The sequence below is a fragment of the Sorex fumeus genome, unplaced genomic scaffold (genome assembly GCF_029834395.1).
Source record: "Sorex fumeus unplaced genomic scaffold, SorFum_2.1 ptg000187l, whole genome shotgun sequence".
NCBI classification, from domain to species: domain Eukaryota; kingdom Metazoa; phylum Chordata; class Mammalia; order Eulipotyphla; family Soricidae; genus Sorex; species Sorex fumeus.
Window position 1 is genome coordinate 511770 of NW_026606244.1, and position 19285 is coordinate 531054.

The following is a 19285-nucleotide window of genomic DNA, read 5'->3' on the forward strand; positions in this document are numbered from 1 at the left end:
GACCTGGCACCTGAGTTGTGCAGGAGGATGAGAGCGGCTTGGAATGCCTTCAAAAGCGTCCAAGAAATAGCTAAGAGGACAAAGAACTTCCAGCTCTAGGCACATCTCTTCGATTCCACTGTTCTTTCTGCATTAACATATGCCTCAGAGACCTGGGCCCTACAAAAACAGGATGAGAACGCGATTCGGGTCTCCCAAAGAGGAATCAAAAGAGCTATGCTTAAAGTATCATGCTTCACTCAGATGAGAGAAAGAATCTGGAGTTCCGACCTCTGTCAACGCTCAAGAATCAGGGACGCTGTCTCGTTTGCCAAGGCATCAAAAATCAGATGGGCTGGACACATAATGAGATTTGAAGATGACCGCTGGACTAGGGCCATTACTGACTGGATTCCACGGAACGTCAAAAGACCATGTGGCCGCCCACCTACGAGATGGTCAGACTTTTTCGTCAAGACCCTGAGCAATTGGTTTGAGGCGCTTCGTGTTCCTAGAAGGAACAGACGGCATTGGACTACACTAGCACGCGACAGGGATGGATGGAGACGTTACTGGCGCCCGCTCTAGTAAATCGATGATTAACGGGAAGTCAAGTGATCAAGTTATCAAGTGATAGTTGTCACTGTCACTCCCGTTGTTCATCGATTTGCTCGAGTGGGCCCAGTAACGTCGCCATTGTGACACTTGTTGCTGTGTTTGGCATATCGAATACGTCAGGGGTAGCTTGCCAGGCTTTGCCATGAAGGCGAGATACTCTCGGTAGCTTGCCAGGCTCTCCAAGAGGGGTGGAGGAATTGAACCGGGGTCGGCCAGGTTGGCCGTGTGCAAGGCAAATGCCCTACCCACTGTGCTATCGCTTCAGCCCCACACTATAGTTATTAGTGATATTTTATGGTTGACTATATGTGTTTTTTAAGATGACATTAAAATAATATCAAGGATGAACTAGAGAGATAGTGTAGTGGGTAGGGTGCTTGCCTTGCATACTGTTACCCAGGTTTGATTTCTGGCACTCCGTATGTTCTGTGAGCCCTGTCAGGAGTGACCCCCTTAGTACAGAGCCAGGAGTAAGCCCTGAACATAGCACCCCAACCCCCAGATAATAATATTAAGGCAGCAGAGAAAGCTCCAAGGAGTGGGTGCATGCTTCCATACCCAAGACCCCCAGTTTCATCCCTGGCATTACAGATCCACCCTCTCCCCACGCACCCTGGGGAGTAGCTCTAGTGGTCCCCGGCAGCCCAGACTCAGAGAACTGAGCCATCAGTTTTACACAGTGAGTCAGTTATCTCTAGGATGGTTTCCTCACCAAGACCTGCTGGGAACCCCCCCCCTTCAAATAATAGCATCAATATGAAATAGAAAAATGCTTTCTGTTTCCTCCTGGTAATATTTTCTCTTTAGAAACTATCTGTGTGCTTTGGCCAATAACCATCTTTCATATTGCCGATAGTTCATTGCCATTCTGGGAGAAACACACAGGATCCAGATGCCTGAGACTCTTTTCCCCCACGTGTAGCACACCTCGGACTTTGAAGCATATTGTCATGTATGTGGAGCCAGGCTAAGGAACCATCTCAGCTCCTGAGACTTGTCGCCTAAGTGTCCCTTAAGGAGTTCACACTGTCTTGGCAGGGAGCAAGGTCTGTGGTGCAGAGAATGGCCCAGTTTTTAAGGAGGGACTTCCGGGGAGGCACACAACCTGGGGCCAGATAGCTGTGCTTCCTGTAGGAGCTTTCTCTGAGAGATGGGTGGGGACAAGGAGACTTGAGGGGAGCACAGTCCAGCCCCCAGTTGCCCAGTCTGAAGCTCTGACTCAGTGTCATGAATCCCATCCAAACTCAGGTGTTAAGAGCATGGAGGTTGGATCTCAGGTCCTCTCATCTCTAGGTCACATTGAAACTGACCTTTTTTCCACTTTCTCTATGTTGTTGTTGTTGTTATTTTTTAAACTAGATACCATCTGTTTTCAATTTTGTGACGAGTAATAAAAAAAATCTAATCCGGTTTTTCAAAACACTTAATTTTTAAAAGAAAAATATTCTCTCCCTCTCTCTCTCTCTCTCTCTCTCTCTCTCTCTCTCTCTCTCTCTCTCTCTCTCTCTTCCCCCCCACCCATTTTAGTACTTCAGTGCTTAACAAATGGTATTTACTTACCAACACAATCTATACAATTTCTCATCAAGATAATGCATCTGATTTTCCTTTGTCCAATCTAACACTTACTGTCTTCTTGTGCGAGCACTTAAAGATTGAGAGGAGTTAAAGATGCAAGCCAAAGCAGGTAATTTCCTGAAGAGAAGAAATGTACCTTAAATGATTTCTCTTTGTTAGATCTTTTTTATTCTCCTTGCATTTGGCTCTTTATGAAAAACAAAAAAGGGAAAAATTGGGGACAAATGTGTTTTGGATCTAAAGAGGTGACAGGAAACCTCTGAAAACGGAATTTACAAAAAAAATTAATTTCCTAGAACCAGCGTTGGAACTGGCCTTTTACGCTGTTGCACATTAATGCTGCCTGCCCTCCCGTTGGGAAGCCGAGGCCCGAGCGGCAGTCATTACTGCCAACAGCATGGTTACCCAATGGATTCCTGGAAGGGCTCACTTAAATGATTCAGCCAGATCCTCTCCAGGGGCTTCCAGTTCCCATCATCCCAGGAATGAAATATTCAGTATCATCTTTCTGCACCTGAGGCTGCCATGGATTAAATTCTTGCTGCCTCCATTACCGGGGCAGCCAAGAGCTCCGGCTGTTGCCATTGGATGTAAAGTGCTTAATGGCTGTGCTTGGCGGAGAAAGGGAGAGGAAAAACCAGGCCAGAACCATAGTCACTGGTAGTGATGGCGGGCTGGAGAACAGACCTTCCAGAAGATGCTGCCGCTCAAGGAGAATCTCTCTGAACTCCTCCCCGGCCCTGCCGCCGCCACCTGACAGCGTGTTCTGAAATCACATTCCCTGTGTGTCACGGCTTATCGTCACCCATCAGTACCAGCGGCCCTGTGCAGATGGTGCTGCATGATAAGCCTGAGCTCGGGCAAGTTCACATTGGATCCCCCCTCTTTTTTTTTCCTGTCTGTTCCTGAAATGTGTCAATCCCCTCCCCACAAGTGCTGTCTTTAGGCAACTACTTTTCACTCCCCACATCTCTCATATGTAAAGTCCTATAACTTCAAGGATGAGTCCCAAACCAAGTGTTTTGGTGTGCTTATCTTTTGAGCACATAATAATTCATTTTGTTTTGGTTTGGTTTGGGGTGGGGGAGGTCATACTTGGCAGTACTCAGGGTTTACTCCTGGCTCTGCACTCAGGAATTACTACTGGCAGTGCTCAGGGACCATATGGGATGCTGGGGATTGAACCCGGATCGGCCACAGACAAGCCAAGTGCCCTCCCCGTGGTGCTATCACTCTGGCCCTACATACTAGTTTCATTAGAGAAATTTACGGCCTAGTTGTTAAATGAAGGAATGAATATTATTTCCTCCAGGTTCCAGACCTATGTCTCTTTCTTCCCTTCCCCACCCCTCCCCTGCCATCTTCTCCCTTTCTCTCTCCGTCTCTTCTCCCCTTCCCTCCTCTCCCCTCCCCTTTTCTCCTCTCCCCTCCTCTTCTTTTTTTATTTCGCCTTTTGGGTCTCACCCAGTGGTACTCGAGAGCTACTCTCAACTTGGAGCTTGGTACTGGGACCTGAATCCAGTGTCTCACATATGCAAGGCAAGTGCTCAGCCACTGAGCCATATCTCTCATCCTAAACTTACTTATCTAAGTCTAGGTGTAGAAAATCTCTTCTGTAATGTCTATGGTAGACAGAATAATGACTCTTCAGTATGTCTGTGTTCTAGTCTTTGAACCCACCAGTGCTGCCAGAGATGAGAAAAAGTGCTGTGCAGATATGATTAAGTCAAAGCTCTTTAGATGGGAGAATTATCCAGGTTGTGTTTTCTGGTGAACCTTATGGAAGTATGGTTATAAGAGAGACACACACAAGGACAATGGAGTGCCCATGTGTTGATGGGAGCAAAGACTGGCTGAAGAGGTTAGGAGCCAGTAAATGCCAATGAACTCTGGGATCTGGATGAGGTAAGGGAGGGATGAAAGGGTTCTCCACTGGAGACTCCAGAAGCAACTGCCTCTGCAAAGACTTCGCTTTTTATTACTTAGGATTTATTTGGCATTTTGCTCTCTGGAAGTTTGTTCTTTGAAGAGACTCAGCTTGTGGTAATTTTTTACAGCAACAACAATAAATAAATAAATAAATATTTTTTTAAAAAATTGGGGAGAGTCTGGAGCAATAGTACAGCGGGTAGGGTGTTTGCCATGCACATGGCTGACCCGGGTTTGAGTCCCTTCATCCCATATGGTCCCCTGAGCACTGCCAGGGGTAATTCCTGAGTGCAGAGCCAGGAGTAACCCCTCTGCATCGTCAGGTGTGACCCAAAAAGCAAAAAAAAATCGGGGAGTTGTTTGTCCATGCCCCATGGTGCTCAGGACTTATTCCTGCCTCTGTGCTCAGGGGGTCACTGCTGGCGGTACTTGGGGCCGCCAAGTATGGTGCTGGAGGTAGAGCCTGGGTTATCTGCATAAATGGCAAGTATCTTACCTGCTGCACCAACTCTCTGGCCTAATGGCATGTTCTATGGGAGCTCCAGCGATGTTTTCTGGTGGAACTTATGTAAGTATGGTTATAAAAAATCCTAAGAAAAGAAGCTGACTATTTCTTCCACAAATACTACCCTTCAATTTTCACGGTTCCTTGTATTAAGGAAATCTGAGCCTCCTTTGCTCTTCTCTTTGTTCCTTACCCTTTTAATTAAGTCTGTCAAGTGGACAGATTGGGTTCATCCCACCCCTGGAATATTTCTAAGATCTATTATCTGCATTTGTGGCCATGGCAGTATTTCCGGTCGAACGTTTAGGTTCTCACCAAATGCTCATGGAATGAGTATGAGTTATCATTGCCTTTTCCCAATTCCTTTAGACTGTGCTTTCCGTTAGGAAGTCTCTGGGGGTGAGGACAGCGTCTTTTCCCAGCACCCACATCCCGGCCTGGAAATACCGTGACCCAGAACTGGCTAACGGACAAGTTAGCTTTGTCACTCCCCAGCCACCGAGAAAGGTCAGGTGGTGGCAGAGCACACTGGGAGTCAGATAGACTTGGGCTCGTGGCTGTGATTCTCTAATGTCTCATTTTGTAATTCTTCCTGGGAAGAGACTGGCCCTTTCAAATGGTAGCCCCCTCGATCCTGCAATCGGCCTCATAGTAGGACTCACCTTTCAGGTGGTTCTGAGGATCTAACTCGGGGTAATAAATTATCAGCAGGAATAAGCACTGATCATTATTTCCCTGTCGACAAGGGAGCACCCACCTCAAGTCTCCTGGTTAGCAAGTGGCTAAAGTCTGGGCAGTGTAGCTCTGTTTTGGGGGATGCAGGGACACTGCTAGGAAAGGAGGACAAAGAGTGAGGCTGGGGAAGGCAGGGAGGCAGGCATTTTGCATTCAAGAATCGAGCACAATTTGGAAACACTTGCCTCGTGTAGCCCTCAGCTGCCTGTGAAATTCATCTGAATCTTGTTCCGTTGGCCTATGGGGTATTTTCAAATACAAATTAGGTTGGCCAGAATTCCTTTTCTGCACCAACTCTCCTGGGTGCAACTTAGAGGTTATTAAGATGCCTAATAAAAGGAGAGAGCACATTTAATAACATTACCATCAGCTCGACGGAGCTGAGCTATGTGGGCCCACGGTGCCCCAGAGCCCGCAGCCTCTTGCCACTGGTGCACTTGCTTAGAAGAGGCCCCATAATTATCCACATTTAAAAAGCACCATTAAATCCACAGAGGCAGTCATGTCCCATTTGCAGGGCCTTTCTGCCCACATTTCTCGGGAGACTCAGGGCTTGGGTCCTGGGGATGGGAGGAGGAGAGGAGATGGATGGAAGTCGCTGGTCTAAAGTGATGGCTGGTTAAATTCACAGAATGGCAGATCAGCTCAGCACCATTGCCAGCCCTGCGGGCACTGTCCCTCCTTGTCCCTCGCTGTATTTGTTTAGTAAACCTTTATTGAGCACTTGCCAAGCGTCAGGACGGCACCAGCACTGCTGAAGGACTCAGGGCTTCTGCGTTCAGCCCTCACGGCATCTCATTCAGTAGCTCTGAGGCTCTCAACGGGCAGTGACTTTGGCTCCCAGGGAGTCATTGGACGGGGTGTGGGCACCCTGTCGAGTGTCCGCGGTGGGGCAAGAGCCGCTCATGGGATTAAGCCAGTAGAGATGAGGAAAGTTGCTTTGCACCTTGCCGTCTCCACTGCAGACCAGCCTCTGGTCGGGGGCAGAGATTCTGCAGTTTTTCCCTCTCGTTTAACAAAGGGGAGACTGACACACAGAGAAAAAGGCGAAGGTGCCATGAAATGCTAACGGGAGAAGCCTCGGGCTGGGGCTCTTACTGCTGTATACCCCGTCCCCAGCTCTCTCTTGGGGACCCCCATTAGGCCTGCTCCCATCACCATGAAGGCCAACTGCAGTCACACTGGTTCATGTTTATTTGGGTGGGAGTTATTTCTTATATACGTGGGACCAAGGGATACAGCTCAGTGGGACCTTGCATGCCTCACAGGTCCGAGTCCCGGGGTTTGACCTCTGGTACCAAATAGAAGATTCTTTTGAACATATATGAAATTGCGTACTTTGAGTGAGACTGTGATTTGTGCAAGAGTGGAGTCTGCATTCAGGTTTTAATCTACATAAAATGTGACCACAATCCTATGTTTGTTTGTTTGTTTGGGGGCCATGCCCAGTGGTGTTCAGAGCTTGCTTTTAGCTCTGTGCTCAGAATTTCTGCTGGTAGTCTCGGGGAACCATATGGGGTGCCGGGGATCCAATCTGGGTTGGCCACATGCAAGCCAAGCACCCTACATGTTGTATTATTGCTCTGGTTAGTGACCATAATACTAGACTGTAGCTCCACACGTGGTTATAAAGTTATTTCCCTCCAAATAATGAGCCTCTAAGGTGTCTTGAGGCAGTGATGGTGGGCAGTGGGGAGGGATTATCCTTATGTGAAGGAGAGAAGGCAAATCCCCATGGATACGATGTTACCTGGAACCAGTTGCTCCACTCCGCCCTGGTTCTTCTGTCTGGACACCACTCATCAGGAAGGACCCCTCTTCTTTTAGGCATCATCATCAAAATTGTTTTTTGGGGAGATTTAACTCAGGGATTAGGCCTCCTTTCTGAGTACTCCAAATCCTTTAGATGAAATCTCTGAAAGGAATATGATGAAACATGTGTACAATTTAGAATTTTATACCAGCATTCTAAAAAAAAAATAAGGGGCAGTTGAAATTCATTTTGATAGTATCTTTAGACCATCTGCTATTATACTGCTATACTTGCAGTATTAGCAGTTCAATATGTAATCATGTAAAAATCATGTAATGTAAAAATCATTAGTGAGATATTTACATTTTGGGGGAACTCAGTCTTTTTGAAATCTGCTGTGTGTTTTACACTTAGAGCTTGACTCAATGCTAAATTTTCAATGGTTAAAGTGAAATTAAGTTTTGCCAAAATAATAAGACTGTGTCTAATAGAAAAATCATTTATAGAGCTTTAGTTTTTAAAATTTAAATTTATTAAAATTCAATTGAAGAATCAGTCCTTCAGTTCAGAAGTCACATTTAAAGAATTTGATAGCTACATGTGTTCTATATTATTACAAATCCACATTAATTTGAAATTGCCCATTGATTTGTCTTTTCCTCGTACTAGATTGTAATCTCTTCGAGGTCAGGAATTGCATCTTAGTCATTGTATTTACCAGGGCCTGACACAGACTAGGCAACAGTAAGCATTCTTTAAATACTGTGAAGGACTAGAGACCGTACTTATTTTTCTGTCATTGCCATAAACTTACTTCATGCCCAACAGTACTCAGGCCTTACTCCTGGCTCTGTGCTCAGGGATCATGCCTGACAAGTGCTCAGGGAACCATATGTGGTGCTGGGAATTAAACCAGGATTGACTGTGTGCAAGACAAATTTCTTTTTTTTCTTTTTTTTTTAACTTTATTTATTTTTTCTTTTTTTATTAGTGAAACACCATGAGGTACAGTTATAGGCTTACAAATTTTGTGCTTGGGTTTCAGTTATACAATGATCAAGTGCCCATCCCTCCACCAGTGCCCGTCATCCATCACCACGGGTCCCAGCATTCCCCCCACTCCCCATCCCCCCCCCCCGTCCCATCCTGCCTCTGTGGCAGGGTATTCCCCCTTGTTCTCTCTCTCTTCTTTTGGGTACTGTGTTTTGCAAGAGAGGGTTTGAGTGGCAATCATGTTTGGTCTATAGACTACTTTTAGCATGCTTCTCCCACCCTGGGAGGGTCCTCACAACACCCTTCATTTGGTGCTCTCTTCTCTATCTGAGCTTCTTTTCACCTAGAACGTGTGGCTGGCCTTCCATTCATGGAGCAAAATTCCTGGTACTAATCTCAGCCATTCCTGATCTCCCTTTTTGTTGCTTTATGTTCCCCAGATGAATGCAATCTTTCTGTGTCCATCCCGCTCTTTCTGACTCATTTCGCTTAACATGATACTTTCCATATAGTACCACTTGTATGTAAATTTCATAACTTCATCTTTTCTAACAGCTACATAGTGCTCCATTGTGTAAATGTACCAAAGTTTCTTTAACCAGTCATCTGTTCTTGGGCACTCAGGTTTCTTCCAGATTCTGGCTATTGTAAAGAGTGCTGCAATGAACAAACAATTGCAGATGTCACTTCGACTATACCTTTTTGGCAAGGCAAATTTCTTAACCCCTATATTATCTCTTCAGCCCAGATGATACATTTTAAAGAAAAAAGTGGATTTTAATTTAGCATCTATACTATGATCTTAATGAATACTTATTAATATGGGGCATATGATTTGAGAAAATCATATGCCCCATATTAATATGGAGTGATATTAATATGGGGCTGGAGCGTTATATGCACCATATTTATATATGCACCATATTAATATTAATATGGGACTGGAGTGATAGCACAGTGGTAGGGCATTTGTCTTACAAGCAGCCAACATGGCCGACCCAAGTTCGATTCCTCCGCCCCTCTCGGAGAGCCCAGCAAGCTACCGAGAGTATCTCGCCTGCACGGCAGAGCCTGGCAAGCTACTCCTGATGTATTCGATATGCCAAACACAGTAACAACAAGTCTCATGATGGAGACGTTACTGGGCCCGCTCGAGCAAATTGATGAACAACGGGAGGACTGTGACAGTGATCTCTTCAGCCAGATGATACATTTTAAAGAAAAAAGTGGATTTTAATTTAACATCTATACTATGATCTTAATGAATAATTATTAATATGGTGCATATGATTTGAGAAATATATCTAAATATTTCTATGTATATGTATATAAACATAGAAAAATTATCTGGAAGAAAGTCTGAAAGAGATTATATCCTTGTGTGGGGCAATATTTAATCATCCTTCATATGCAATGTCCTTGCATATGAAAGAGAATTCCATTTGTAGGAATTTCAGGAAGGTTAAGAGATGGATATAAGTTTGATTTAGGGCCTGGAGAGGTAGGACAGTGGGCAAGGTGCTTGCCTTGCAGGTGTCCAACCTGGATTTGATCCCCAGCATCCCATATAGTCCTCTAAGCACTAGCAGGAGTAATTCCTGAGTGCAGAGCCAGGAGTGATCCCTGAGCATCACTGCGTATGACAACCCCCCTAATACCCCCAAAAACTTACCAAAAAATTTAATTTAAGTTTATGGACATTTGACTTCACTTCGGCAAGAAACCCCTGGGTTGACTTTATAGACTTGAGAGAAATTCTATCCTCCATTGATGAATAGTAACACTTCACATCAAGGACCATGTTTTCTTGCCAATGTCATCTCAGCATGTGCCCACACATGCTGTCTGGCAACCATGGCTCTGTGCTCATTTTTACCTTTAGATTGTGCAGGGAGGAGGGGTCATCCCCCACGTCAGACTGAGGAGAAAACAGGGTTTGAGGGGACTCATGACACCAGATCCCACCGCTAATGAGGACAAACCTACAATGAAGTTCTGTCTGTGGTACTCCATCCCTGTTGTTTCATCCGAGATTATCTTTCCAGAAGATTCCTCTCCCTGCTCCCACTCTCCAAGCACTGTCTCTTTGATCCTTCTTCCGACTTTTCCAGCCCTCAGAGAAGCACCACGTGCTCTGTGTTTGAGGAGAACCAAAGTAGCAGAGCCAGGCTTCCTGGGGTGAAACCCACTTTGCCACATGTAGACCATGAAAGCTGAGAACTCACCTCCCTTTGCTTCCCTCCCTTTCTCCTCCTGTGAATTAGAGTAACAGTGGCCATGCCTACCTGTTAGGCTTGGGACAGCGGGTCGGATTCATGTAAAGTTTCGTCACTGTCGTTGGTCTCCTCTTCTTTTTTTTAATTACTGTTTTTTTATTTTTTTAAATTTTTATTAGTGAAATACCATGAGGTACAGGTGTAGACTTACAAATTTTTGTGCTTGGGTTTCAATTATACAATGATTGGGTACCCATCCCTCCACCAGTGCCCATTTTCCACCACAATTGATCCCAGTATCCCCCCCACACCCCCCATTCCACCCTGCCTCTGTGGCAGGGCATTCCCCCTTTGTTCTCTGTCTCCTTTTGGGTGCTGTGGTTTGCACTGAGTGGCAATCATGTTCGGTCTATAGCCCTCTTTCAGCATGCATCTCCCAACCTGGGAGGATCCTCCCAACACCTGTATTTGGTGCTCCCTTCTTTATCTGAGCTGCCTTTTCCCCCTAGCATATGTGGCTGGCCTCCAAGCCGTGGAATAAACCTCCTGGTACTTATCTTGGCTATTCTTGGGTGTTAGTCTCCTATTTTGTTACTTTATGTTCCCCAGATGAATGCGATCTTTCTATGTCTGTCCCTCTCTTTCTGACTCACTTCACTTAGCATGATATCCCTGCCATGGTTTCATGGTCACAATCTTCTCATCCCAGAGAGGCCTCACTCATAGGATGCGGTGGGTGGAGGGTCAGAGGTTTTCCAGGGGCCAGAGCAGAGAGGAAGGCGCTTCTCCAGGTGCTCCTTGCAGTAGGTGAAGGGAAAGGAACAGCAATTAGGCCAAGCCTGCCCCAAACCACAAATGTCAACAGATTTTTTTTTATGACAGAGAAGGTGCCAATGAAAGCGTCACATGCACTTTTGAAAATAAATGAAGTCACAGAGGGACTCTAAAGTAGGAACTAAGAACTAAGGCTGTTTATGGATCTCCTCTGGCTCCAGTTTACGGTGTTTCAAATACCACAGATCGTCAGAGGAGCCCTGAGTTGTGACGGAGAGGTCACTCAGTCCCGCTGTCACCTTGCACAGAGCAAGCCATCCAGGGCCTGTGCCGCTGGGTCTTTATCACAGGCTAATAAAGTCCCGCTGATGGGGTGGTGAAGAAGATGAGTGCAGAGCTGAGGTCTGGGTTTTGATTCTTTTGCTGAGCGGAAGTTCAAATAAAATAAATGCCACGGTCAGTTCTCCGAAGGGGTTGACACGGGCTCTGGCTTTCCTTTGGAAGCCAGGCAGGAGGTGCCTTTGTGGAATCAGAACAGGAAGGTACCCTGGAGATTATCTGGAATTCCAGTGCACTGAATTTTATTTTGTTTTATTTTTGTCAGCAGTAGATCCCTTTTGACAGGGGAGAACTCAGCGTTGAACCTCAGTGTATTTACCACACACACGCACAGAGCTGCCTTGGGCCAGAAGACCACCTTTGTCAGCTTCTCGCACTCTCCTATTCCTGAGGGCCTTCTGGAACAAAGAGCCCAGAAGAATGTAGGCTGAACATGTGCTCTGAGTCTGATCAGCACAGCGTCACTGCAGGGGTCAGAGCAGACTAGAACCGCAGAACCAGAATGGAAATGACCATCCACAAGACCCCCAGATGCTTCGGATGCTCCCTGCAACCTGAGAACCACGGGCCTCTTCCAGTGATTTCATCTCACCGGGAGGAAACTGAGTCTGCGGGAGCATGGGTTCTTGTCTCTGGTCACACAGCTCTGTGGAGTTGGGCCCAAGCCTAACCTGTCTTACACCATAAGAGACTTGTGGCTCCTTGGTCATAAGCAACAGAAACCCCAGCTGTGGCCAGAATAACGCATTGGCTAGACCGTTTGCTAAGACAGAAGAGAAAGCCTGGGTTTGGGAGTCAGTCAGGGAGCAGAGGATGGAGCTGACCATCTCCTTGGGGGCCACACCCAGGATGAGTGTGACTTCCACTCTGAGTTTGCATGGATCCCTAGCGTGAATCTGGGCTCCTAGTTTGGCTTGGTTGGGTAAAGAGGCCACCTTGTCCGGGAACTAAGGGATCCCTGACTTACAGCTCCAGGAGGATCTCACCCCGGGGCTGCTGCAGGCCTCCTCCAGGGAGTGCAGTGGGCAGGACGTGGACATGATGGCCGTGGCGGCCCTGACACCAGCCTGAGCACTCAGCTCCCGATTTGCACTGTGCTGGGTAATTCCTGCTTAGGGTCAGTGCTTCACCGGAAGAAGTGAGCCAATTGGAATGAAGGGGTTAAGGCAAATTCAGTGGTTTAACTATCAACCAAATGACATTTTAACAGCCTTTTTAGCATAGCCTGGCTGGGCTGAGACCTTCTCTGCAAAATGCCTTAATCCTTGGCCTCTAAATAGAGAGTTATTTTCAATTTCTTCAGTACCTAATGTTTTAAATGGAACCACTGTTCCCCTCAGAGCACCCAGTGGCTGGCTGGAGACCTTTATTGATATATATATAAATTACCCCAGTCCCCTCTGCTGCCTACAGATCCAATCATATCGAACTAATGCGCATATAAATAAAAACCTGGAAGTGTGGTTTATGGCAATAAGTAGTACAGCCCAAGTTTATACTGTTCTGCAAAGACACCTTGATACATTGCTGATAATCTTCATAATGTGTCTGAAGAGGCCCCGGCCTGAGCACCCTGGGAACTGAATGGGAAATCTGATTCCCCAGCTTCTGATTGACCAGGAGAAGAATCTGCACTGCCAGGCAAAAACCTGCCCTCATTGGGAAGGATGGAAAATCTCTCCACCTTCAAAACAGGCACGGTTTGGAGCAAGAGTAGTGCTGTCCTTAATAGGAGAATAACACCTAAGGATAGTAGAGATAAAGACCATGAGGGTGGCCCCATGGCTTGGAAACCAATCACATATGCTGGGGGAAAAGGCAGGTGGGATGGAGAAAAGACCACTGAGTAAATGGTGGTTGGAGGGATCATTTGGGATGGTAGATGCATGTTGAAAGTTGACTGTGGACCAAACATGACGGCTGCTTAGTGCCTATGTTGCAAACCATAACACCCAAAAGGAGAGAGCGAGAGAGAGAGAGAGAGAGAGAGAGAGAGAGAGAGAGAGAGAGAGAGAGAGTAAGAGGGAATGTGCCGCCCACAGAGGCAGGGGGTGGGAAGGGGTGGGGATGACGGGAGGGATACTGGGAACATTGGTGGTGGAGAATGGGCACTGGTAGAGGGATGGGTACTCAAACATTGTTTCACTAAAACATAATCACGAAAATTTGTAAGTCTGTAACTGTATCTCACAATAATGAATTAAAATAATAAAAAAAGTTCTGCTGTCCTTTGGCACTGATGGCAGGTGGAGTCCAGGGGGCTTGAGGAGTGGGCGAGGAGCATCTTGGGAGCTGAGGCCTCTCAGCTGAGGGCCACCCTGGAATCCTGGTTGATGAGCTGTCCCTTCCTTCCCTGGATCCCTCAGTCCACTTGGGAAATGGCACCTGAGCAATCTTTCTGAAAGGCCACTGTCCACTTTCGCATTCGACTGGCCCCTGGGGGTCTTCAGGGGTTAAGCCACACTGAACTCTCAGCTCAGCTCAGCTCAGCCTCATTAAGGTTTTCTCTCTCTGCTCCGTTGTTCTCTTCCACTTGGTTGAGAACATTGTTGGATCGCAAGTCCGGGTAACACTGGCCTGCGTTATCTGAAAAGTCTTTGCTATGACAAACTGTTACGGGACAGCTTAAGTACACCCTGCACTCCTCACCCCCCACCTGCAGTGGACGTCCTGCACCAGGAGAGACCCTGGCCCCGCATCATTGGTTAGGACCCCAGAGGGACGGACTCAAGTAGGACTCGGAAAGCGTTGCTCCAGGGATTTGGGGGGCTATAGCAACAGAAATGAAGTAACGACTTAGATTTCAAACAGTGCTTTATCGTTTTCATGCACATTTTATAACTCCCATCTCCAGAGCAACGCTGCCTGGCAAAGCAGAGCAGCCATTAGAATCATCAAAAGGGTATTTCGAAAAGGGAAAAGAATCCTAGAGACTTTGTCCAACATCCTCGCTTTATAGACAGATAAACTGTTGCTAGAGAGGGCGACTTATTCCAGATCATGAACTTGAGGCCCAGACATTCTATTACATCCTGGTATCACCCACTATGCCTCCTTCATGTATAATAGAGATTTATTGGAAAAAATGAAGAGTGAAAAGATGAATGTGAAAGAATGTGGTACCAAGGACCAAATCAGGAACATCAACATCTTAGCTAATTTCCTCACGCCCCCCCCCCCCCCCACCCAAAAGTGATCTGTCACCAATAATAGCAACTGCCTGTTTCTACCTGGAGTCCCAGTAGTTCCCATGTGTGAGAAATGAGCCAGTACAGAATTTGGTTCTTTCTGGAAGCTGCAATTTATTTTATTTATTTTTGTTTTTTTGGACAAACCCCAGTGATATTCAGGGGTTATTCCTGGCTCTGCAGTCGGGAATCACTCCCGTTGATGCTTGGGAAAACATACAGGATGCCAGGGATTGAATGGGTCAGTTATAAGGCAAAATGCCTTACCCACTGTCCTATCTCTCTGGCCCTTGGAAGCTGTAATTTATTGAAGAGAAAATACCACTGCTTTGGGGAAAATTCCAGTGTTTTACTTGGTGATGCAGAAGGAGCAATTTGCTGTTGGTAGTTTTGTCCTTTTAGGTGCTGGAGATTGAACCCAGGCCTCATACATGTGAAGCATGTGTTCTGACAACAAACCACATTGCTGGACTCTCATTTTGAAGTATTAGTCTCTTGGATTTCAGCTGTCTCTCTAAATTTATAGCTTGCTTTGCCTGAGATTGAGCAGTGTCTGGGCCCTCGCCCTGAGGGTCATTCCTGTCCATTCCCACCCCCAGATCCAAGAGGATCCTGGCCCATCTGACTTGATATTTTTTGAAGTTTCCTTAGTGGGAGAAGGGACCCCTCCAAGCCTAACCAGGGTGGGCTTTGTGGTAGCACAAGGTCCCATGGAAATAACTAGTCTGCTTGACTGGTGTTTGGAGACTAACAGCATGAATAATTTTCTTCGGGACAAATATAAATGAGTTCCTTCCTTTCCTCAGTATCTAATGCTTACCCCCTCCTAAGCACTCCAAGAAGACAGAGAATTTTAAAGACCTCAGAAAACAAGTGAGATAATTAAATGTCAATTTGTAGACCTGCCCAAGGTTAAAATGGGTCACAATTACTGCATAAGAAGTTCAGAGAAGGGGATTCTTGTGGGCAGTTGTATGGCATGTGAGATGAATTTAGAAGAATGCTGTCTGACTTGCTTAACAATAGGAGAGCACTTATTACACAGTAAGCACTAGTCTGAGAAATTTCTCAGTATTGATTTCTTTAATTCTAAAACAAGCTTTCGTGGGGCTAGAGACGGAGCATAGGATGTTAAGACCTTGCATGTAGCTGTCCCTCGTTTGATCTCTGGCACCACATGGTCCCTTGAACATTGCTGAGCAACCTCAAGGGAGGGCCTGAAGACACCCCACCCCCCTTCACCGAACTCTTCTGGGTAATCCCTAGCACTGCAGGGCCTGAAAAGCACTGAATCCTCAGCCCCTATTATTGAACCACTGCTCCAGTGGGCCAGGAATTGCTGAAAGGGGCCCTTGAGCCTCCTGAGCACCCACACCCCCAAATAAGAGAGGGTTGTAAGAGACAGATCCAGGGGCTGGAGAGATAGCACAGCGGGTAGGGCGTTTGCCTTGCATGTGGCCAACCCGGGTTTGATTCCCAGCATCCCATATGGTCCTCTGAGCACCGCCAGGAGTAACTCCTGAGTGCAGAGCCAGGAGTAACCCCTGTGCATCGCCAGGTGTGACCCAAAAGCAAAAAAAAAAAAAAAAAAAAAAAAAAAAAAGAGAGACAGATCCAATTGCTGCCATTTTTCTTTTTTTTTTTTTTTTGAGTAAATCAAGGTCTAGCTTAAGTAACTCACCAAAAATAGAGGTAGGAGTTAAACCCTAACAGTCCCTCAAACTGAGTCTCGGCCTCTACACTCTGCTACCTTTCCGTGTCTGTGGAATTTGGGTCAGAGGACAAGGGCTAAGTGTGGGCAGCACATGAGGAGAGAGTTGACAATGGCATACACTTAGGAGAGAGCCTGCTGACTTGGAGGACAGAGGTTAGTACCGTGAATACCAGCACTTCACTTAATCACTTAATCCCCGTTATTCATCAATTTATTTGAGCGGGTGCCAGTAACGTCTCCATTCATCCCGGTTGCGTGCTAGCGTAGCCCAATGGTATCTGTTCGTTTTAGGAACATGTAGAGCCTCAAACCGATCATTTAGGGTCTTGACGAAGAAGTCTGACCATCTTATAGGTGGGCGTCCACGTGATCTTTTGATGTCTCGTGGAATCCAATCAGTAATGGCTCTAGTCCAGCGGTTGTCTGTAAACCTCATTACGTGTCCAGCCCATCTGATTTTTGATGTCTTGGCAAATGAGACAGCGTCCCTGATTCTTGAGCGTTGACGAAGATCAGAACTCCGGATTCTATCTCTCATTTGAGTGAATCGTGATATTCCAAGCATAGTTCTTTTGATTTCTCTTTGAGAGACCCGAATAGTGTTCTCATCCTGTTTTCGTAGGGTCCAGGTCTCTGAGGCATATGTTAATGCAGGAAGAATAGTGGAATCAAAGAGATGTGCTCGTAGCTGGAGGTTCTTTGTCCTTTTAGTTATTTCTTCAATGCTCTTGAAGGCATTCCAAGCTGCTCTCTTCCTCCTGCGCAACTCAGGTGCCAGGTCATTCATCATGTTGATTTCTCGACCTAGGTATATATAACTGTTGCATTAGGAGATGGTGGTTCCGTTGAGAGCGAATGGAGCATCAGGAACAAGGCTGTTTCTCATAAACATTGTCTTCGTAAGATTCAGCTGTAGTCCGACCTTTCCACATTCACGGTCAAATTCGTTCAGCATTTGTGCCGCTTGGTTGATGTTTGGTGTTATTAGAACGATGTCATCAGCAAAGCGGAGGTGGTGTAGTTGCCGACCATCTATCTTCACTCCCATGTTTTCCCATTCCAGTCGTTGCATGATGTTCTCTAGGGTGGCACTGAAGAGTTTTGGTGAAATGGTATCACCCTGCTGAACCCCTCTCTTGATATGGATGATTACTTCTTTGTAGAATGGTGAGATCTTGGTAGTGAATCCGCAATAGAGCTCACGAAGGATCCTGATGTATTGAGTTTGTACGCCCTGATTGGCTAGGGCTTCCATGACCGCTTCCGTCTCAACAGAATCAAAGGCCTTCTTTAAATCAATGAACGTTAGACAGAGCGGCATCTTGAACTCCCGAGATACCTCAATGAGCTTGGTTATTGTGTGGATATGGTCGATGGTACTGAATCCTTTTCGGAATCCAGCTTGTTCACATGGTTGTCCTTCATCTAGTGTTCTGCTAATCCTATTCAGGATGACTCGAGTGAATAGTTTGTAGATGACAGACAATAGGCAGATTGGGCAATAGTTGCCAATGTCGTGGATGTCTCCTTTCTTGTATAGTAGTACAGTCCTGCTGGTTTTCCATTGGGATGGAACCTTGCATTCAGACAGGTAGCGTGTGAAGAGTCGAGCCAATGTATTGATGAGTACTGATGGTAAGTTCTTCAGGTGTTCAGGTCTGATCTTGTCTGGGCCAGGTGCTCTTTGTTTCTTTACCGACGAGATGGCATGTTGGATTTCGGAAGGGAGAACATTGGGAACGACATATCCATCATGTGGTATGTGGTATGTGGGCAAGTGGATGTGGCTATTAAAGAGATCTGAGTAGAAGTCATGAATAATCTTCTCCATTGCCCTTCTGGAAGATGTGATAGATCCATCATGATGTCGGAGGGCAGTCATCTTGGTTTTGTAGTTGGTGAAGGACAGGCGGGCATTACGAATGTTTTTCCCAGCTTCTGCTGCATCTACCAGTACTGCTGCTCTCCTGTTTTTGAGGTCATCCTTGATGGCTTCTCTGCACTGTTTTGCCAGTTCGGACGTTCGCTTGTGGTTGCCTGAGGCACGTGCCAAGCCACGTTGGCGAATAAGTTCAAGAGTGTTCGAAGAAAGACGGTTTTTTGTGGTTATCTCTCTCTTGGCATTCCTTGCACAATTATGGAGGTGCTGAATCATTCGATCGTATTCCTCATCAATGTTGTCAATGACGGCATCTTCCCATGTTGCCGCAATAGAGCCAAAGAGCTCCCAGTTTGTGGTTGTTCTGGGAGTCCTCTTCTTAAATACCAGCACAGATATTTGAAAAAGGCAAATGGGGCTGAGTCTAGTAACTGACATCATTCCTATCATCCGATTATAGCTTTTTGGAGGGTTAAGATTAATCCCACAGATGTTTTGATATTCCTCCCCCCCCCCCTTAATGGGTAGTATGTGATTGTTTTCCTCTTACATATGAGCAGAGCCTACTGACTCAAATCTAAAAGAAAGAAGTGACAGGGTAGACTTCTAAGATAGGGCATATAAGCATTCATTGGGTCTTAGGGCTCCCCTCTTCTCTCTCTTCCCTCTCTCACACACTCTGTCTCAGATCTCACTTGAAGGGAAGCCAGTTTCCAGGCTGTGACCCTCAAGAAGCCCTTTGCAGAAGCCCATATTATGAACAACGAGAAACCTTAGTTAAGAGTGTGCAGTGTAGAAAGTGAGCCCTCTTGCCAAGGTCAGTTCCTTAGAGGCTGCTGCTCTGACCAATTCCCCAATGCCAGCCTCATTGTAACAGCTCAGTTTCTTTGGGATTCCTGATCTCCAGATTCCAAAAGATAATATTCACTTATAGCTATTAGACCCCCTGCTTTGGCGATGCCATGTTTTGTAGTAACTCGTGGAACAGAATAAGCAACAGTGCCGTCCCCAGTGCTCTGTTGATTTGGTCTTATAATCCTCGTCCAGTGCCTAATAAGGAGTGCCTGTTGAAAAATGGGTCCTTA